We start from the raw sequence: 20,166 nt of genomic DNA, 5'->3' as shown, positions 1-20,166 counted from the left end.
CACAAATCAATCAAAGCTGCTTCTGCCTGACATATTGATCGGGTTGCATCTAAACTCTCCCTCTTTCTCCTCCGATCTCTTGCTTTTTCTCTAGCTCTCCGTGTCCTTAAGTAAATTCCCTTGAATTCTGAGGAGGACAGAGGTTCGGCAATTCAATGCCAAATCACTGAGACAGAACAGATCAACAAAATCACACTCTTTCTCTCACAATCTCTCAATAGTTTCTCATAAAATGTAATGCAATCTCATAGACTCCAAACATATGGAAAGGAAAAAACCTGCAAATTATAGAAAAGACAACAAATATTTTTTTAATTTATTTTTTTAAGAGGCATAAGTGTAAAGTCCCAATTACTAACAGCACAAATGATGCCATTTACAGCCCAGAATATATTATTTACCTCAACCATGTATGGGCTTTTATTCATGTCATACCAATATTTACAGTACACTACCATTTAGGATTGGTAAGATTTTTTTTTATGGTTTTGAAATAAGTATCTTATGCTCACCAAGACAGTAAAAGAGTTGTGAAATATCATTACAATTAAAAAAAAACATTTTCTATTTGAATATACAGTATTCATGTAATGGTAAAGCTGAATTTTCAGCATCATTACGCAAGTCACACGATTGAGTGTCACACGGTCCTTCTGAAATCATTCTGTTTTGGTGGTCAAGAAACATTTCTGTAATCAATGTTGAAAACAGTTGTGCTGTTTAATAATTTTGTGGAAAACATGATAGATTTTTTCAGGATTATGAATACAGTATTTAAAAGAACAGCAATTATTTGAAATATAAATCCTTTCTAACATTATAAATGTCTTAATGTCACTTTTGATCAATTTAATGCATCCTTGTTGAATAAAAGTATAAATTTATTAAAAAAATAACCGCCAGACATCTGTATAGTAGTGTACATATATTAAAATGCACTTAAAAGAGGAGAAACATCTGAAACAAAGTAAAAGGTTAAAGGAAACATAACTGAGAACGCCATTACATCTCCTCAGCCATGAAAGAGCAAAACAAGTTTCCTCTGGGAATGACTGAATATTGTTTAACGTCTTTCAGAAAGGTTTCACATCGGTTTGTTGCTTCGCAAATAATCAGACACGTCATATGAATGTAGTCTGTAGGGCAAACGACATCATAGCCCATTTCAGAAAGCGGATCTTGACCATGCCCTGGAGGACTGAAAGACCGGCCAATCAGGAACGGCACAAAACTCGCATAGCAGTTGTGCATATACAAAAGGACAAGATAATTCCACTGCAAAAGCGGGCATGTTTCTAAAGATCTCTTTCTCCAGAGCCAAATCTCCTCATCTGGCAGGATGGTAGCTCAGTACTCTTCAATTACACTTTATCTCAGTACTGCACTTTAAAGAGGGAGAAAATCAGAGAGCGAGACAGAGAAAGAGAGCGTGACTGCAAATTGCGCAAAGAAGGGGAAATCGGGAGAAAGAAAAAGAGAGAACATGTTCTGAAGCAAACAACTGTGTTTGCAGTACATTTAGAACAATGCTCTATTGGGACACCGAGTCGTTAGTAAACGGAGTTGCCTTTTATTAGTTGAATGATATAAAACATGACAAAACAGCTACTCGGAGAGGATCTGCGATTCATACACTCCCACTGGGATTTCTATATAGGCCATGAGCTCTCCTCTCTCCCATTTAGAGGAGAGAGAAAGAGAACGAGAGAGAGATCCAAGAACAAACGGAGTGCAAGAAAAGAGGATAGAGGGAGCATGAACGAAAGAGCACAAACGAACGAGCACAAATGCAACAAAAAAACCTGATACAGAGAGAGAAGAGAGAATACACACTAAAAATGGTTAACTGTTGTAATCTACAGTAAAAAAAAAATGAAAATATGACGACAATGTTTCAGGCATTGGTATACAATTAATATACTGAACTATCTGCTTTATTTTAAATATAGGCTACTGATACCCCTATAAATGATACAGGTGATACAATGAAAATCAGCATTATGAATTAAAGTTGGTCTTTCCTTTAATAAACATTTGGATAGCATCGTTTGTGTTTGAATTATAATTTTTTTTCATCCATTTTAAATCCAAATTGTTTAAATCCATCAACTAAATGTAAAATGATACATACACTACAGTTCGAAAGTTTAAGATAAGATTCTTTTTTTAATACTTTTTATTTTAATACTTTTTTTATACATTAATATTTTTTATTCAGCAAAGGTTCTTTAAATTGATCAAAAGTGACAGACATATTTTGTAACACTGTAAAAGTCTTTACTATTTCAAATAAATACTGTTCTTTTGAACTTTCTATTCATCAAAGTTTCCACGGTTTCCACAAAAATAAGAAGCAGCACAACTGTGTTCAACATTGATTATAATAAATGCTTCTTGAGCACCAAATCAGCAGAAGAATTTCTGAAGGATCATGTGACACTGAAGACTACAGTAATGATGCTGAATTCAGCTTTGCCATCACAGGAATAAATTCTATTTTAAAACATATTAAAATAGAAGAGTTTTAACACAATATGGTCATTTTTACTGTATTTTTCAAAGAAAAAAAATACTACTTTGGTAAGCATGAGTTAATTTTTTCAAAAACATTTAAAAAATCTTACAGATTCCAAACTTATAAACGGTACTGCACATTTATCCCTAACGGTACTGTACATTTATAGCTAAAGTAAGAAACACAACCAAGAAAAGTCTTATGCAACATTTAATTTGGTGCCTACCAATTTACAAGTTCACATATGTATATTCACTTATGTATTCTCTCATTAAGTATAAAATAGATTTACTGTTAAACAACAAACAGGTTTTAAAATGAAGCACATTTACATTATCTTTCAAAATGTGTTACAGTGATAACAAATGAAGCAGAGTACATGTATAGTAAAATATATTCATAGTAGCAAGAGAGAAAACCGAGAGATACTAGTCTATGTGGAATAGAGAGAACGAGACAGAGACAGAGAGAGAAAGTAAATGAATGTTAGTAAAACTCTCCGGTGTGTATTAATAGTAAGACCGGAGTCCCATGAGCACAGGTTTCAAGCGACAACGCTGAGGCAATATAGGACTCAGGGCAGACTGTAAAGTAATGCAATCCCATAATAAGTCCAGTGAGGCGCTACCCTGCATGTGTGCAAGTAACAAAAACAAACAGGGGCTCATCTTATGGGAAACAATTATAATGTTCTAATTATGTAAACTATTTAATGTTTTAATTTTGTACAATTAATTCTATAAAAAAATATTGTAATTGAATCCCCCTGAGCTACAGACAACATATTACATGCAACACACCTTTCCAAACCAGACACAAATACATAACTTTTTAACTTGGGGAGTCTTAGGGTAGCAACAGTATATTGACTTTTAACACTTTTTTTTCTATTCAATGCCTTAACTCGTCTGCCACAACAATCTAACATCTCAGCGAATATTGACATATGAGTATTGCATGTCTCTGATCGCCCTGTCTGGGTGCATTTTGTAATAATAACCGACTGACTGTACATTATGCCTTACATAAATTGAACTTTCATTATATTAAATGACTATTGAAGCTTCAAATGACAACACGACAAAACAAAAATCTATGAAACGGCTTTGTCCAAATGATGCTTCCTGATAAAGGCTTTCAATGCATGAAACCTGAATGTATAGTCACCGCAGGCCGGTGATTTGATGGTCACACAACAGTGCAGACAATCAGACTATCCCTGATATTGACAGATCTCGCAATATCTGACTAAGTCACGGCAGAATATATACGATATTGTGTCTTAGTTCGACTGTGTGTAATGATTGTGTTTAACGCTGACGACAATAAAAACATGAGCAAGATGTTTACTGACAATTTCTGAAATGAACAGTGTCACTTTAATTATTAACTAGAAAAAAAAGTTTGAGACAAACTTTAAGTTGGCTTGTGAAAGTTTGGACCAGAAAGTTTGAAGAAGTTTAAAGTAGTTTGAAGTTTAAAGTAGTTTGAAGTTTAAAGTTTAAAGTAGTTTAGAGTTTTAAATAGTTTAAAGTAGATTAAAGTTTAAGGTAGTTTACAGTTTAAAATAGTTTAAATTAGTTTGAAGTTTAAATTAAAGTGATTTGAAGTTTGAATTAGTTTAAAGTTTAAAATAGTTTAAAGTATAGTTTGAAGTTTAAATTAAAGTGATTTGAAGTTTGAAGTAGTTTAAAGTTTAAAATAGTTTGAAGTTTAAATTAGTTTGAAGTTTAAAATAGTTTAAAGTATAGTTTGAAGTAGTTTAAAGTTACTAGGGTGTTTCTAGAGGGTTGCTAAGGTGTTCTGAGTGGTTGCTAGGCGGTTGCTAGGGTATTTTGGGTGGTTGCTAGGGTGTTCTGAGTGGTTGCTAGGGAATTTTGGGTGGTTGCTAGGGTGTTATTGATGGTTGCTATGGAGTTGCTAGGGAGTTCTGAGGTATTTTGGGTGGTTGCTAGGGTGTTGCTAGGGAGTTCTAAGGTATTTTGGGTGGTTGCTAGGGTGTTGCTAGGGAGTTCTAAGGTATTTTGGGTGGTTGCTAGGGAGTTCTAAGGTATTTTGGGTGGTTGCTAGGGTGTTGCTAGGGAGTTCTGAGGTATTTTGGGTGGTTGCTAGGGTGTTGCTAGGGAGTTCTAAGGTGTTTTGGGTGGTTGCTATGGTGTTGCTAGGGAGTTCTAAGGTATTTTGGGTGGTTGCTATGGTGTTGCTAGGGAGTTCTAAGGTGTTGTGGGTGGTTGCTATGGTGTTGCTAGGGAGTTCTAAGGTATTTTGGGTGGTTGCTAGGGTGTTGCTAGGGTGCTCTAAGGTGTTTTGGGTGGTTGCTAGGGTGTTGCTAGGGAGTTCTAAGGTATTTTGGGTGGTTGCTAGGGTGTTGCTAGGGAGTTCTGAGGTATTTTGGGTGGTTGCTAGGGTGTTATGGGTGGTTACTATGGTGTTGCTAGGGAGTTCTAAGGTATTTTGGGTGGTTGCTAGGGTGTTGCTAGGGAGTTCTAAGGTATTTTGGGTGGTTGCTAGGATGTTGCTGGGTAGTTCTGAGGTATTGTGGGTGGTTGCTAGGGTGTTGCTAGGGAGTTCTGAGGTATTTTGGGTGGTTGCTAGGGTGTTATGGGTGGTTACTATGGTGTTGCTAGGGAGTTCTAAGGTATTTTAGGCAGTTTCTAGGGTGTTATGGGTGGTTGCTATGGTGTTGCTAGGGTGTTCTAACACACACACACACACACATTAAAGAGTTTTTGAGTTAAGCGTTTAGTGAATGCATGAGTTTAAAGTAGTTTATAAGTTTATATGAGTTTAAGAGTTCAGAGTTTAATGTATATTAGCATCGGTTAGGGCTGAGGATAGGCACTCGGCCGCAGTTGTAGTTTGAAGTTTAAATTAGTTAAAAGTTTAAATTAGTTTGAAGTGGATAGATAGATGAGTTTATGAGTTTACATGAGTCTAAGAGTTCAGAGTTTAGTGTATATTAGCATCCTGGAGTTAGGGCTAAGGTGAGGCACAAGGCCTGCGGCCTTGTGCCTACGAGCCAGTTTTTATAGTTTTTATTCATAAAAAGTTTAAATTAGTTTGAAGTTTAAATTATTTTGAAGTTTAAAATAGTTTGAGGTGGATAGATAGATGAGTTTAATGAGTTTAAATGAGTCTCAATGGCTCATATAGTGTATAGAATGGCAGTTTGATTTAGTCTAGGCTTTCAAGGGATTTTGATTTGAATTTTTGGCAGTTGGGGAGTTTGAAAATCTGAACATTCCACCATGTTAAGTGAATGGGAGTTTTTCCAAGTTTGATCGTCATTTATAGGAAAACCGTAAGTCCGATCAGTCTGAAAAGATATAGCAACTAACTTCAGAACAGTTTGAGTATTTGAGCCGAGTTTGGAGTATGTAGAGTTAAAGCTCTAGGACGAGATAGAGTCAACAGTTTTTAGTAAGAAGAATAATAATAATATTAAGTTTAAGTACAATATCAGTAAGTTGGCTTTTCCAAGCCAACTTAATTAAAGCAAGGCAGTGACTGTGTGTGTGTGTGTGTGTGTGTGTGTGTGTGTGTGTGTGTGTGTGTGTGTGTGTGTGTGTGTGTGTGTGTGTGTGTGTGTGTGTGTGTGTGTGTGTGTGTGTGTGTGTGTGTGTGTGTGTGTGTGTGTGTATGTGTGCTATTGTTCCCAGCAGTATGACGGGATCAATAAGCTCCGGATAATGATGTTGTCAGTAAATGATCAGACCGTCTCCAGGGCAGACACAGCAAACACCATTAGTGACAATGACTGCAAACTACATATTATTGTATGTATGTGCACGTGTGTGATATATGCACAATGAACAATGCACAGAAATGTGCTGTTGTGTGTTTGATCATACAGCATCATTACACTGGTGTAAATTACATAAGGTACCATTCTAGCAGAATACTTGAGTCAAATGTGTGTCCTTAATATTTTGAAATTCTAGTAAAATTTTATAAAAGCAATACGACATCTGGCTGTGCTATATTGTAAAAATATATTTAATGGCTGAATGGGTTGCAGACCATTTGCACAGCCTCTCGAATCTTATTGCTTAATAGGTGTAGCAGTAAGCACCCAAGTACAGCTTTAGATAAGAAAACATCTTCTTAATGACAGCTAACCAGCTATCCGAAGATGGTATTTAGGAATTCAATAAATCCACTGGCACTACAAATATCCCAATAAATAAACGAACACATGTTTTACAATACAATGTACAACAAGAATGTGTATATGTATGTGTTTCCTCCATCCTTCTCTTCTGGACCGTGCAGTAACGTAGATATATACGTACTGTATGTCCCCGGTGCAGTGATGTATGCGTGTCTGCTGACAGTAGATTTCTGTGGTGGTAGTAATAAAGGTAGCCTGATTCGCAGAATAATTACAGTATGCAAATGCCGCTGATTTCAGTGCCAGTCTTTTATAGATGGCTGAGTTGAGCTGTTCATCAGAGAGAGAGAGAGAGAGAGAGAGAGAGAGAGAGAGAGAGAGAGAGAGAGAGAGAGAGAGAGAGAGAGAGTGTGTGTGTGTGTGTGTGTGTGTGTGTGTGTGTGTGTGTGTGTGTGTGTGTGTGTGTGTGTGTGTGTGTGTGTGTGTGTGTGTATTTACTTTTTAAACCATTTAGGATGACTAGACACAGAACAGCATTAACAGTGTAACAGTAATACAATGTGAATTAATATTACTATTACTTCAAGAAAGATTTAGAGCAACATGCTTAATCAGTCAGGAATAATACTTTTTACGTAATTTTACATAATAATATAAACCAATACAACTATAGATTATAATGTTTATTAGGTTAAACTAGGTGTAGTTTGAGTGTCTTATACTGATTATGAATACTAATAATATAAACTAGACAACTAGAGTATTCATATTTTTTTATATTAATATCATTATTTTGGGTTACACTTTTGTAGTTTAGTTATTTATACTATGACTATTATAAATAATAATAACAACAAATAAAACTTATTATATTTGTGGTTACATTGGTTGTAGTTTTTAGTTATTTATAGTTTTTATAGATTTTATGAATAACAACAATTTAAACTACAAATAGGTTTATTTTTAATAATATTTACTAATATAGTTACTTTTTTATGGTTACACTATATTTGTATTTTAGTTGTTTTTATACTGATTTTGAATAATAATATTTATTGTTATTTCTTATTAATGGTTACATTATAGTTGTAGTTTTATTTGTTTATACTGATTAATAATAATATACAGAGTAATAATAATCATAATAATAATATATGGATTCTATAACAGACCTGGACAATGTCTTATGATTATATCCAATATGTTCAGTTACATAATGGTACTTTCTGAATGCTCTAATATTCTCAGACTTACCAATCTCCCCCATTCTGCGGTGCATTTGGTTTGATCCGGTCCCGTAGAGTGGTAAACGGCATGAGGGCTGTTTCAATCCTCATCACTGAGCTGTTAATTAAAACTCCCTGATATACTGACCAGCGCTCCATGCCTCCCTCCTGACGGGAGCCCTCCTCCCCCTCTCCATGAATTTGGAAGAGAAGATCATTTTGATTCTTTTGTCCTATTCAAGAACACAAAGTGCCAAATGTGAATACCATAGAATTGCTAATGCAAAAACCAGGAAATCTCTTTTTACTCTTATGTATATTCTCTTTTATTAATTTTCAAACTTCAGGCCTTTAAGCGTGGATTTCTCCAGACAGGACAGGCTGCTGTGAACACTGCAGCCCTTGAGCTTGTGCACTACGACTGGATCACACACCAATGAAATCTCTCTCATTTTCAAAGTCTCTTTTTGTCTCATACTCTCTAGATCTCTCCGTTATTGCAAGCGTTGCCAAAGGTTGCGTGACAGATGCCAATGTCGCCCACCGTGACAAACATGTCACACTCTGAATGCTTTTTCCTGTCCCCTGATAGAGCAGCTCTCACCTCTCAGAGAGGCAAAATGCACAAACTCAATCACGCATCACGTTCTTCCCCTTCCCTCATCAGTCTCTCCTCCTTTCTGTCTATATCTCCTCATCTTTTTATTTGTTACCTCTTCTATTTCTCTTCTTTAACTGCCCTCTAGACATGCTCCTGCTCAGATGAGGAAGATTTCTCATGAGGGACCTTATTAAAAAAGGCCTAGGTCTCTTCTGCTGAGAGGTTCAAGCGCAGCTAGCCAAGCATGCAAAGCCAATAGAGAAAAACACAAATGCCAAACAACACTTTGCAAATGATAGTCGGCAGTAATATAGTGGAGAGCACAAAGAAAATAGAGAGATTTTTTTCATTTCAGTTCAGTGTCTGTTCGTAATTAATTTATATTTGAATCTGTTCATATTGCAATATACATTTCTTCCCTATAATTTAAAGGGAGAGACCAAACCATTTAAAATTTTCATAATTTACTCACCCACATGTTGTTCCAAAACACAAAAGGGGATATCCTGAAGACTCAGCTGTGTCAAATGTATAGCTTCATGCTAAAAAAAAAATCACTAAAAATGAAGTAGCATGATTATTGCAAGTAAAAAGCTATTTGTATTTTAAATGTTTGTGCCCTAATGAGCAAGAAAGTGAACTGTTTATGGTGAGTCACATTATCTACAAATGATGGATGCCTCAGTTTCCATAGGTCATGAAACATGAGTCTTACCTACTGTCCAACAGTATAGGGGCGAAAAAGGAGAAGAACAGCGAGAAAAAGAAAGATAGAGATAGAGGAACAGCGACAAAGATAGAGAAAGAGACAACGATGGAGGAGTAGCGGAAGTTTGCTCTTGTGTCTGCTCTTGAAGAGGATGTGTCGCATTTGACAGCCTGCCGCAGAGAGCTTGAGCTCATCTCTCCTGACAGCCCGGCGTTCCCGTCCTCTTCCTCAGGTGCTACAGATGGAAAGCCTGAAAGAACGGAGACGACTTACAAGACAGTTTGGAAGGGAGCATCAATATTTCATCACAACTGCGTTTACACTCGCAAACAAACAAAAAAGATTGCATGTGGAACTTTCCTGCGGCGCTCCCTCCTCTCCGTCTTTGTGAGCTTCTCTTTCTTGTCTGAACATTTGCTTTTAGACAGGTATGGGATTTTGAATAACAACTGATAACAGGTCATGTTGTTTTTCCTTTTGTTTTGTGTGAAGTTTGAGCAAGCAGTAGTAAAAGTATGTTGTGGAAATAAAATAAATATATATATACACCTATAAAAATAGAGTGATTTATGGTGCTTTCACAGTCTAGTCTGCAAGAGGATGCACGTCGTAATAAAAAGGGAATCGTTGTAAATCTTTCTAACTTTGATAACATCATTATAAATTCATTTCTCGTTCACAAAAAGTGTGATCTTAAATTTAGCCTTTAACCTTTACCATGGTTAAGAAAATCTACCATGTTTTTTTCTTAATCTACATTCCTGGCCTTATTGTGTATAATTTATTGGTACACTCACTGTAAAAAAAATAAAAATAAAAAAAAAAGTTGCTGCCTTACATTTTTAAGTACAATCAACTTGGATGTTTAAGTCACTTCAACTTTAATTGCATTAAACTGACTTAAAAAAAATGTTGAATCATATAACTTTATGATTTTATCAAATGAACTTATTTTGATGAGTTATAGCAATTGTAAAAATTTTTTTTTTTTTTTACAGTGTACAATGATTAAAATTGCACGTTTCAAAGGCAAACGTTTTTATCAAAATGTAACAATTTGATGAAATGCCTTTCCTTCTAAGCTTACGTCACAAATTCCAGATAGATTAAATATCCTGCCTCCATTTGTTCTCACTGAATATGATTTTTACTCATAAATAGGCTGTCATACAAAAGTAAAATGGGTTGTGAGCAACGTTTCAACAACAAACTATTTAAACCTGCCTGGTCTGTTGGCTAGTTTAAGAAAAGCCCAGTTTAAACTATCTAAGACAAGCTTTTATTTTTCTTCAGCTTGTTGAAGGAGATCCGTATTAATTTCTTATGAATTGACTTTTTATTTTAGTGTGAACTATAGTTTATAATGGTAAATGTTAAAAGCCTTATCTGTTGTGTCATATAGTCTACACTACTTTATGCTGCAGTAATGTTCATTTGAATAAGTATGCCATCTAATAGCATAAGTTATTCATCCGCATTTGCCTTTTCATTCATTGATATTCATTACAGGACAAAAGGCAAGCATGAAGTAAATACATGTGATCAGTCAGCGCTTTACTTATTCACTTCTCATGGGATCATAACCTGCGCACACAGGCCCAGAGCCTTGAGGCTGTTCTATTAGAAGAGACACGCCATCACGTCTCCAACTGCGAGTCTGATAAATATCCCCGCTGACTTCTGAAGACATCATCTCTCTTTTTTTAATGATAATCAAGCAAATGCACTTCCCTGCTCAGGATGAACAGCCAGGGCCTATCTGAGCGAGCACTGACTGAACAAACTCCCCGGCGACACGTTGTCAGGAACGCACGCTTTCCTTAAGTTGCCACGAAAATCTTTCTTTGAATCCGTGTTTGTTTGGCTTTGAATTTGCTCCGGCGTTTATCACAGAGATAGCGGAGGAGCGGGGAGGGGAGACGGCGGAGTCTTAAAACCGCAACGTCGAAGCCGTGATCCCCAACAGTCTGTTGCTGAAGAAAGACATTGAGGCCCGTCGGAGAGGAATTAGGAGAATGTATAAACGAGTTGTTTGTTGCCTGTGTTTTGGAGCGCTCCGCTCCGCTTTCGTCGTAAGGCTTTGAAGGTGGAGAACATCTTTTTGAAGAGTGAAATCGAGTGTGTTTGTTTTACATTCGGTTGAGGTGTCTGTGTCGCGTGGGCTTCAGATCCCTCCTGGTGCGTGTGTGAACCTGTAAGGAAATGTGCACAATCACACATTATTCCACGGAAAAACCACACAAACAACATCTATACTACTTTCTTGTTGACTTTCTAACTCTAACAAAACATCATGTTAAATCTTCAGAAACCTTAAAGGGATAGTTCACTCAAAAAATGTAAATAATATTATCATTATTAAACGTTGCGAGTATTTTCTTCTCTATTGTGACGTACAGTATGTGTCAGTGTTGACGGTAAAGCATTACAAGTGACGCAAGTTTTGTAATCAGATTACTTTTTAAAGTACTAGTAAAGGCAAATTACTTTTAAATTTAACACACATTTTCTGAGTTACTTTTTCCTGTTGTCCCATTTTCCTCTTTTATTGTTTTCCCATTTATTTGACACCTCTCATGTCCCCATGTTGAGAGAAACTAGGAGGAAATGCAGACGCGTTATGTAATCATTATGATTACAGTATAGTTCTAGACTAAATGTAAGCAGGCATTTACTCATCTCACTTGCACAAAAACAGATTATTTAAAACCAATTAAATGTAAACTCATGCATGATAAATTATTATATAAATGTGTTAAATAACAAAAAATGTACTTATGTATTTAATCTCACTTTATTAAGCAGTCTTTGCTGCTGACCTTCCGTGATCCAATTCAACCGTACTAATAAACAAAAACGACTTTAGTTAAACGTCACATTTGTTTATGTTTTTAAATTGCTAAATTATAAGTGTTCTTTCTTATGGCGGCATTGCTAAAAGGTTGTTTTGTGTTTGTGTTTGCATTTCCTTCAGTCTAAGGCTTATTCACTTCACTTTTGGGGTTACATTTAGCAAAAATAGAACTTTTGTTTTGTCATTAAAAATCAAACAAGCAAGCCCAGCCCAGAAGATAAAAAGTAACGCAAAAGTAACAACACTTTACTTTCCATAAAAATATCTAAGTAACACAATAGTAACCTTTTTAGAGGTAACGCAATATTGTAACGCATTACTTTTAAAAGTAACTTTCCCCAACACTACATATATTCCCAAGCCATTTGATAGTTTAGTAAATATCTGGGTAAATGATGACAGTATTTTCATTTTAGGGTGAAATAAATAAATCAAATACAACCAACCACACATCAGCCATTGTATAACACACACATACACACACCTACTCTGTCTGAGTGGTGAAGATCAGTTTTGCTGAGGTTGCAGATGCAAATGCAAGTGCCACAAAACTCACATGTACATCAACATCATCTCTCAAATCTTTAATTATCTCTCTTTTTCACACCCGCTCATTTTATGCACAGTGCTTCTCATCATTATATTGTGTCAGCCAGAGAAAATGAATGCTTTGTTTAAATACTTGACCATATGTCTTTAGTTTTCCACTTGTAAATGGATAGTATACCCCCACAAAAATGAGCATACTAATCTCACGTCATTATACTTGAAGAATCTAGACACAAGCAACTTTCTACTTTACAAAATGAGAGCATACTTGTTTAGTCCAACACAAGGGTGAGCAAATCATGCCAGGATGTACATTTTTGGATGAACTAATCCTTCAAATCTGGGCCCCAGAGATGGACGTCTTAAACATAAGCTGTATCTTTGTTTCCCCTGGCCACACCTGACTTCTTGCTTCCTGCTGAGTGAAATCAAGACAGGAAGTCAGATGGGAATGTCCTGCTCTGATCTCTCAACACTCAGCTGGCACTTTCCCAAAATTCGAAACGATCCTTTCCTCCTCTTTAGATTCTTTAGGTTTTTTTTAACACGCTGAGGAACGATAGCGGTTTGATGGAGCTGAAGCCATCTTGATTTTATTTATCCAGATATTGCAAAGATCTGAACTAATGATGGAAAGGAGACAAGGAGAAGGAGATCATTTTAAGAGCTGGGACGAGAGCCAAATAGCTACATCAAGCCGTTTAACAGCCATTCAAACTAACGCCAAAGTCACGCGAGTCTTAGAAACTCTATCAAGAGCATTAATCTGCAGACTGAAGGAGAAACGGACGTCCAAAGCGTGCCGAAGAGGGGCAGGCTATATATTTGTCTACTCTGCCCCTTTCATCTTGTGGCCATTGAAACAGCCATCTCTGAGCTTTTCTCTGTGTTAATCCTCTTCACGCTGCCCGTATGCCCGCTGCCCCTCGCCTAACCCCCCGTCCACAGCACTTTGATGGTTCTCCAACTCAGTCTCCCATCCACAGAGTTCTACAGCCTGGATCTGACTCATCATCCCTCTGTACAATCTGTCTGCTCCTGCCATCCCGCCATCCCTCTTCCGGCCCACGATTTTTTTATACGGCTTTTATCTGCTTTCTTTCTTTCAGCCACATTATTTCCCCATTTAGTGCGACTGCATGCTGGCCATCATCAGGGACAGTGTGTGTGTGTGTGTGTGTGTGTGTGTGTGTGTGTGTGTGTGTGTGTGTGTGTGTGTGTGTGTGTGTGTGTGTGTGTGTGTTGGCCAGGCAGCTGCAAAAGGCGTCAGCTCAGAGAGCTGACAAGATGTGACAGCTCTGGATATCTCTCACTGGCACTGACAGTTGACAGATGGATACCACTCACACACTGTAAGGAATAAAAGAGAGCGAGAGACAGAGAGAGAGACAGACAGAAGCCCTGAGGTTGATTCTCTAGCATTACTCTCTGTTCATAGGGCCAATGTTTGATTGAGTGCTGCAGAGAATAATAAACCTTCTCTAGCTAATACTGTGCCCGAGCTTCTTTCTTATTCCCTCTATCTCATCTCTATCAGACTCTCTCTTTTTTATATTGCTATAGAATTACACGTACTAGTACAGAATATAATAAACATTGCATTGTATGTCAAAGTAAAATAAAAAATTAAATGAGGGAACATATGATTGCATATGGGGGGACTCCACAAGGAAAATGTGGAATTTTGGGGGTTAAAGGAGTCGGTCACCCAAAAATGACAATGCTGTTATAATTGACTCTACTGTATTACTTATGCTCATGTTGTTTTTAACCTGCTTACCATTATTATTCTGTGCAAGGCAAAACTAAAAATCTTTTGAAGAATCATGCTAACACTTTACTGTAAGTTTAATAAAAACTTAATGGACACTTTTATAACATAGCCTACACACACACACACACACACACACACACACACACACACACACACACACACATACATACATACATACATATATATATATGTATGTATATATATATATATATATGTGTGTGTAACGATACCCTCATGTCACGATACTGAACTCACGATACGATATTATTGCGATACTCCAAGACATTTGGTAAAAGGTTAAAAAATAAAATGAACTTGATTAAAATGATAATACATTTGGTATTAGGCCTACATTGTGGGTGTAAATGAATAGGCTTGGACTTGGTGCTGGTAACCCAATGCACAAGACAATAAGAGTCGCCAGAATAAAAATATTCATGATTCTGAAAATACAGAATTATTTTAGACGAATATGCTTGCACTCTGTTACTGACTAGAAATTAAAAATAATGTAGGCCACTTTTTACTGTTAACATAAGACATAGCTAGCATTATCAGGAGCCATATTCCCCCATTGCATTATTTATTATACATTATATTCAACATTATTATGTAGTACTGACACTAAAACTCTTTTTCTTTTCTTTTTTACACAGTATTTTTTTTATATTTTGGGTGAACTATTCACGATAGGCTACATGTGGTTGCATTTTTGTATTGCGATATTGTAACACGATATGTTACCCCATATAGGCTAGGTTAATAGCCTATTCACGAACTATAGGCTAGGCCTACCGTTATATTCTTTAACATTTCTAATATTTGTTAAAATTTATGAAATTATACACATAACGTTACATGAATTAACAGTTAACTGTTTTGGCCTCGAGATGTCATGATGGGACAATGAAGGAACTAAAAAGTCGTTTCATAACATAGTTTGAAACGTAAAAAAAAGTCAAGATACTTTTTAAAATATAAACGGTAAACATGTAACGTTAACGTAGAACCAGACATCCAGACAGATACTGTCAAACTCCAGCTACATTGTTTTATAAATGAAGTTTACCCGAGTATGTTCCGATGACTATTTCTGCTCATCACACAGCTTCCGATCCGTTGTTGTGATATTTCCAACTCACTCGTTACTGGCTCCTCTCGTTTTCGTTTGGACTTGATGCGCTCGCGCGTGGCTCCGCGCGCCAAAACATATAGGCTACGTCATTGCACACTTGACGCATTGCTTCGAGAAGTGTAGCTAAACAATCCCATTTGAACAAACGTTAAAAAAAAGGTAGACTCAGCAGAGCCTAATTGAAACAGAACACAAATAATGTTAAAACGTGATTTGACTTATGCTGTGACATTTGTGACTGTGACCATAAATATATATTTTAAAGGCTAGATGTCTCGTCCGCGCTGCTGTCCAATGGAGGTCGACGTCCGCACCTGGCGGCCATGTTGTCACAGTCAACATTGTGTTTTAATAGGGCATGTACTTTTTAAATAACCATAACTTGCTCAATTTTCTACCGATTTTCAAACGGGTTGTTTTGTTATAAACGCCAGAGATGTAGTTATGTACGTACACTGCATACTTATGAATAATTATAATATTTTATATTTCAACATGTTCAAGCATCCAAAATTATAGCCACGTTAATAACGTTTGTAAGAAACCAAACCGTTTGTAAATCCGTCAAGATTTCAGCAAGATAAGAGTGTTCGTGGGCATATCACTCGCCTTACATCAGGTACCACCACAGAGCCCGCCAGAAAGCTTGCCTGTGACAAGATGGCCACCGGGTGATGACGTTAGAGACTCTGCCGTAAGCCATCTAGCCTTTATTATGTATATCTATGACTGTGACAAATTATTGCGGTTTATTGTGGTTTCAGCCGATGTTACAGTATCTCTGCACTGCCATCTATAGTTTCGGAGAAAAGTGCAATGTGTTACATGTCAAGTAAAAACGTTTATTGAATGCATTGAGCTGCACACACGTGGCTAACAAAAGTATGGTAGCTACTCACAGACTTGTCTTAGAACATAAAGAAGACAAAGACTTGCCGCAAATGTGAATTTTAAAACCGTTGAGCTTTTGCTAACAAGTTTCTACATAAAGACTACAACAACCACCACAATGATGCAGGTTTACATGAGTGACAAATCAGAAAACCAGTGTAGTTTTGCAGTTTACATGGAAAATGCTAAAACCGAGAAGCCTTTTCATTCACATATAGGCCTAGCCAACATCACAAATATAGGGAAGAAAAGACTGCAACTTCCTTTTATGCCGACATAAACCAATTTTACCAATAAAAACATGATACACAATAGTGTATAAAAAATGGCCTCTTCGCTCTCTTTAGTTTTCCATCCCTTTTGTTTTTCCTGATGGTCTGTGTGACTGACAGTTTTAAAATACAGTCAAATATGTGATCTTATGCTGGGGAAAGGCAAGATTCTGATTGGTTAATGCCCTTAAAACAACATATTTCATTGGCACACAACAGATGTCCGTATGGCAACATGATTGTATTCTCACATATGACATGAGTGACAAATTTTGGCTATGTGTGTGGTAGGTTTGGCTCATCTGCTTGCTCACAGACTCTTACAAAAATCTCTCCCTCTCTCTCTCTCTCTCCTTCTGATTTAAATGAGGCACTGTTTCAATGTTAGCTCGGAGCCATTGAGCCAAAGACATATTGCCATCAAACGCTGCCATCACTGGCCTGTCACCCCCTGTCTGTCAACTGTTACTTAGCAACAGCAGAACACGAGAGAGAGGCTAATTTGAGCCATCCTGAATCCATCTGCTTCTGATTTTAGCTGGGAAAAAAACACAAAAAAACATTACTTCCAGCCCAGTCAGTGGTCATAGTCATCGTAGAGATGTGCTGAGGAGCGTTAACATGCCCATGAACAGAGATGAGTTGTTTAAGGCTGTGGTAAAGGTTTAAACAGTTTAACAGAGAGTTAAACGAGAAAGAGACGCATTTGAGACAGGAAGGATCAGATAACGAGAATAAATGCAGGGGATGTTAAGCGAGATAAAAGGAAAAAACAAAAAGGAACGGATGATAATTAGAGAAAATTGATTTTGGAAATGCGTCCAATGAGGGAGATCTATCGGTCCTATTACTATGCAAAGAGAAGAACAGGAAAATAATTGCACATGCATTTGCGAAAAAGGAGATAACAGCAAAAAAATAAATAAAAAAGGGGGGTTCTGTTTTACCAAAGAGCTCCATTTTCTTTCCTCCAGCAGGCTCACAGTGTGGATGAATGCCAGAGAATCTGCCCCATGGGCCCGGCAGTCTGTCGCTCTGCTCCAGATAGTGGGAGAAGGGAGCCGTGCTAAACTACACTGATCTACACTGCCCTACGCTGCTCTAAACAACTCCACGCCGCTCCTCACTGCTCTACATCTTTCTGTGCCACGGAACACCAATCAAATCTGGTCTGTATATCACTCTATACCGCTCCTCAAAACCTATATTTCTGTCTGCAGCTCTATGCACTACTGCTCTAAATCAATCCATACAGCTCTGTACAACTGTACATGTGGCTCGTCTGGCTGGAGAGGCCTGGATTATTGAGATGTCGTGTCCAGGGAAATTAGACGCTTTTTGGGGCCTAATCCCCTTTTAAGATGTTGGTCATGCTGTTCATGCAATCTATGAAGATTTCAAGAACATGTTAAAGGGATTGATCACCAACATAATGAAAATGCTGTCATCATTTAATCATGCTCATGGCACTTCAAATCTGTTTTTTTCTTGGGAGTACAAAATTGATTATTTTGTGAATTATATGACTTGTGTACTACATTCCAAGTCTTCTTTTCAAACTTTTTCGACCCCAAATATGAGCAGCTATTTTCATGTCTAAAAAAAAAATAACGTTTTATTTTTTATAACCACCATGTTGAAAACCCAGAGGTATAAATAAAACTATACATATCCTTTGAATAAAAGAAATGTGTTTAATCTCATCATTTCCAAACAGTTTGGGTCCAAGTTCACCTTGTCAAGTCGAGCCCAAGTACTTATTCAATTTGAGTGGGGACGTTTAATATCTTACGCCATAATATGCCATCTTAATTCTATGTTGTTACTTATTGTCCGAGTCCATGTCCACCCGAGTGCGTCCAAGTACCCCAACTCTAGTATATCCATTTGTTTTTCATTAATATTCATTTTATTTAAATATATATATATTAAAATAATGTAAATAAATATATTATTTGTATAGAATTTTCATTTTTATTATGAACCATTATTTATTATTAATAATAATAATAACAATAATACAAATTTGCAAGCCATTTTTTTTCTTGCAACCCTCTGAAACCCCCTGTTCTAAACACACACAAGAACCAATTAAGTTTGGGTTCAGTTTATTTTCCTTCTACTTGTGAACTCACCTCAACGATGAGGATTTTAAATTTTTTGTTGAACCATTCTTTTAAAAAGATCTCCGTTGTTCCATCAACAGACCATGTTAATGCTATTAGGATTCCTTAAACTTGAAAATGCAGTTTTATCATCTCAGCATCCATGCACTGGTGGTTCTTCTAACACACGTTGTGTATACATGGTGGAATATAGGTTGGCTGTTACTAAGCGATCAGAGTTTTGACGGGTGGGGTCCTCAGGAGGTGGCACCGTTGTTTGATAACTTCAGTCATTCCACTCAGCCTCAGGGCGACAAACCGCCAGAGATATGAATCGCTGAGCGCAGGGTTAATATCATGTCTGCTTTAGATTATGAAGACATCCAGAGGCACAGAGGAAGAGATCCGCTGTGAAGGAAATTAGAGATTGACACATGACAATGACCTTACAGGCCATGCTGCGATATCATTGCATCTTGTATGGTAGGACATGGATTATGATTATGCTTGACGGAGTCTTTGATTTACTCTCTCTCTCTCTCTAAATATATTCCCGTCTCCCTCTTTATTTCCGTCTCTCTTGCTCTCTACTAATCACACAGGTGACACTCTGATAAAATTCAGCTCACAGTGCTGGAGGCAACATAGCAACACATTCTCTCATACATACACATACGTCTGAGATTTTGTTTGTTCCTGGGGTAGATCTCACTGTTAAATACATATCTTTGTTACCTCATAAGTCAACTCCCATGTGACTTGCTGTAAGTTAATTAACATGTATGAATACGTCAAGTACAAGTATTCACAGACTCAATTATGCAGCTAATACCTCTCCAAAAAAAACTTCAATCCACAAGGAATCTAAAGAGAACTTTATAACTCATTATAGGATTGTGCCGTCTGTCTCAATTGTCTATATTTTTGTATTTTGCTTACACACTTTGAAGAAAAGTTTATATATAGAAACTTAAAGGGTTTTGCCAGGCTCTACATAGAATCTTATAGGTTCCCATTATAAGATCATTTTATGGACTTAGTTTTAATTAATGAATTCTGTTTTAATACATTTTTATTTTAATTAAATGTTATGAATTAAACAGCTTGTAAACATACTTTATTACTAGAAAAATCAAAATAACTGTTAAACGTGAAAGTATTGTGCAATCTTTAAGACATTTTTCCTTATATCGAAACGTTTTGGCATGAAAGGGTTTTTAAAACTAAGTCAAGATCCCTATAGGGTTCTATATATATAAACCCTATTGAGTGCAGCTTTATACATGTACATATCTCTACACATATTTGTTTACTTTTTATTATGAATTATTAGTCACTTAAATTGAAGGAACAGTTTACCCAAAAGTGAAAATTAATTTTCACATTCCTGAGAGAAGTGGTGAATGAATCGTTGTTTTGAGTCT

General features: G+C 36.7%; 1 long non-coding RNA gene across 6 annotated transcripts in view; it reads right to left on the bottom strand.

The window, feature by feature from the left end:
• Window positions 1-15,704, bottom strand: part of LOC306986878 — a 38,193-nt gene extending 22,489 nt beyond the window's left edge. For all 6 annotated transcript variants that reach the window (XR_013795038.1, XR_013795039.1, XR_013795040.1 and 3 more), the window contains exons 1-3: window positions 15,409-15,704; window positions 8,926-11,354; window positions 7,881-8,085 (exon numbers count right to left, since the gene is read on the bottom strand). This is a non-coding gene — a long non-coding RNA (uncharacterized lncRNA). The remainder of the gene's footprint in view (window positions 1-7,880; window positions 8,086-8,925; window positions 11,355-15,408) is intronic.
• Window positions 15,705-20,166: the final 4,462 nt, after the last annotated feature.

This window comes from Phoxinus phoxinus (genome assembly GCF_949152265.1).
Source record: "Phoxinus phoxinus genome assembly, chromosome: 19".
NCBI lineage: Eukaryota > Metazoa > Chordata > Actinopteri > Cypriniformes > Leuciscidae > Phoxinus > Phoxinus phoxinus.
The sequence above is the reverse complement of the archived record's forward strand: the minus strand, read 5'-3'. Positions and strand labels throughout refer to the sequence as shown.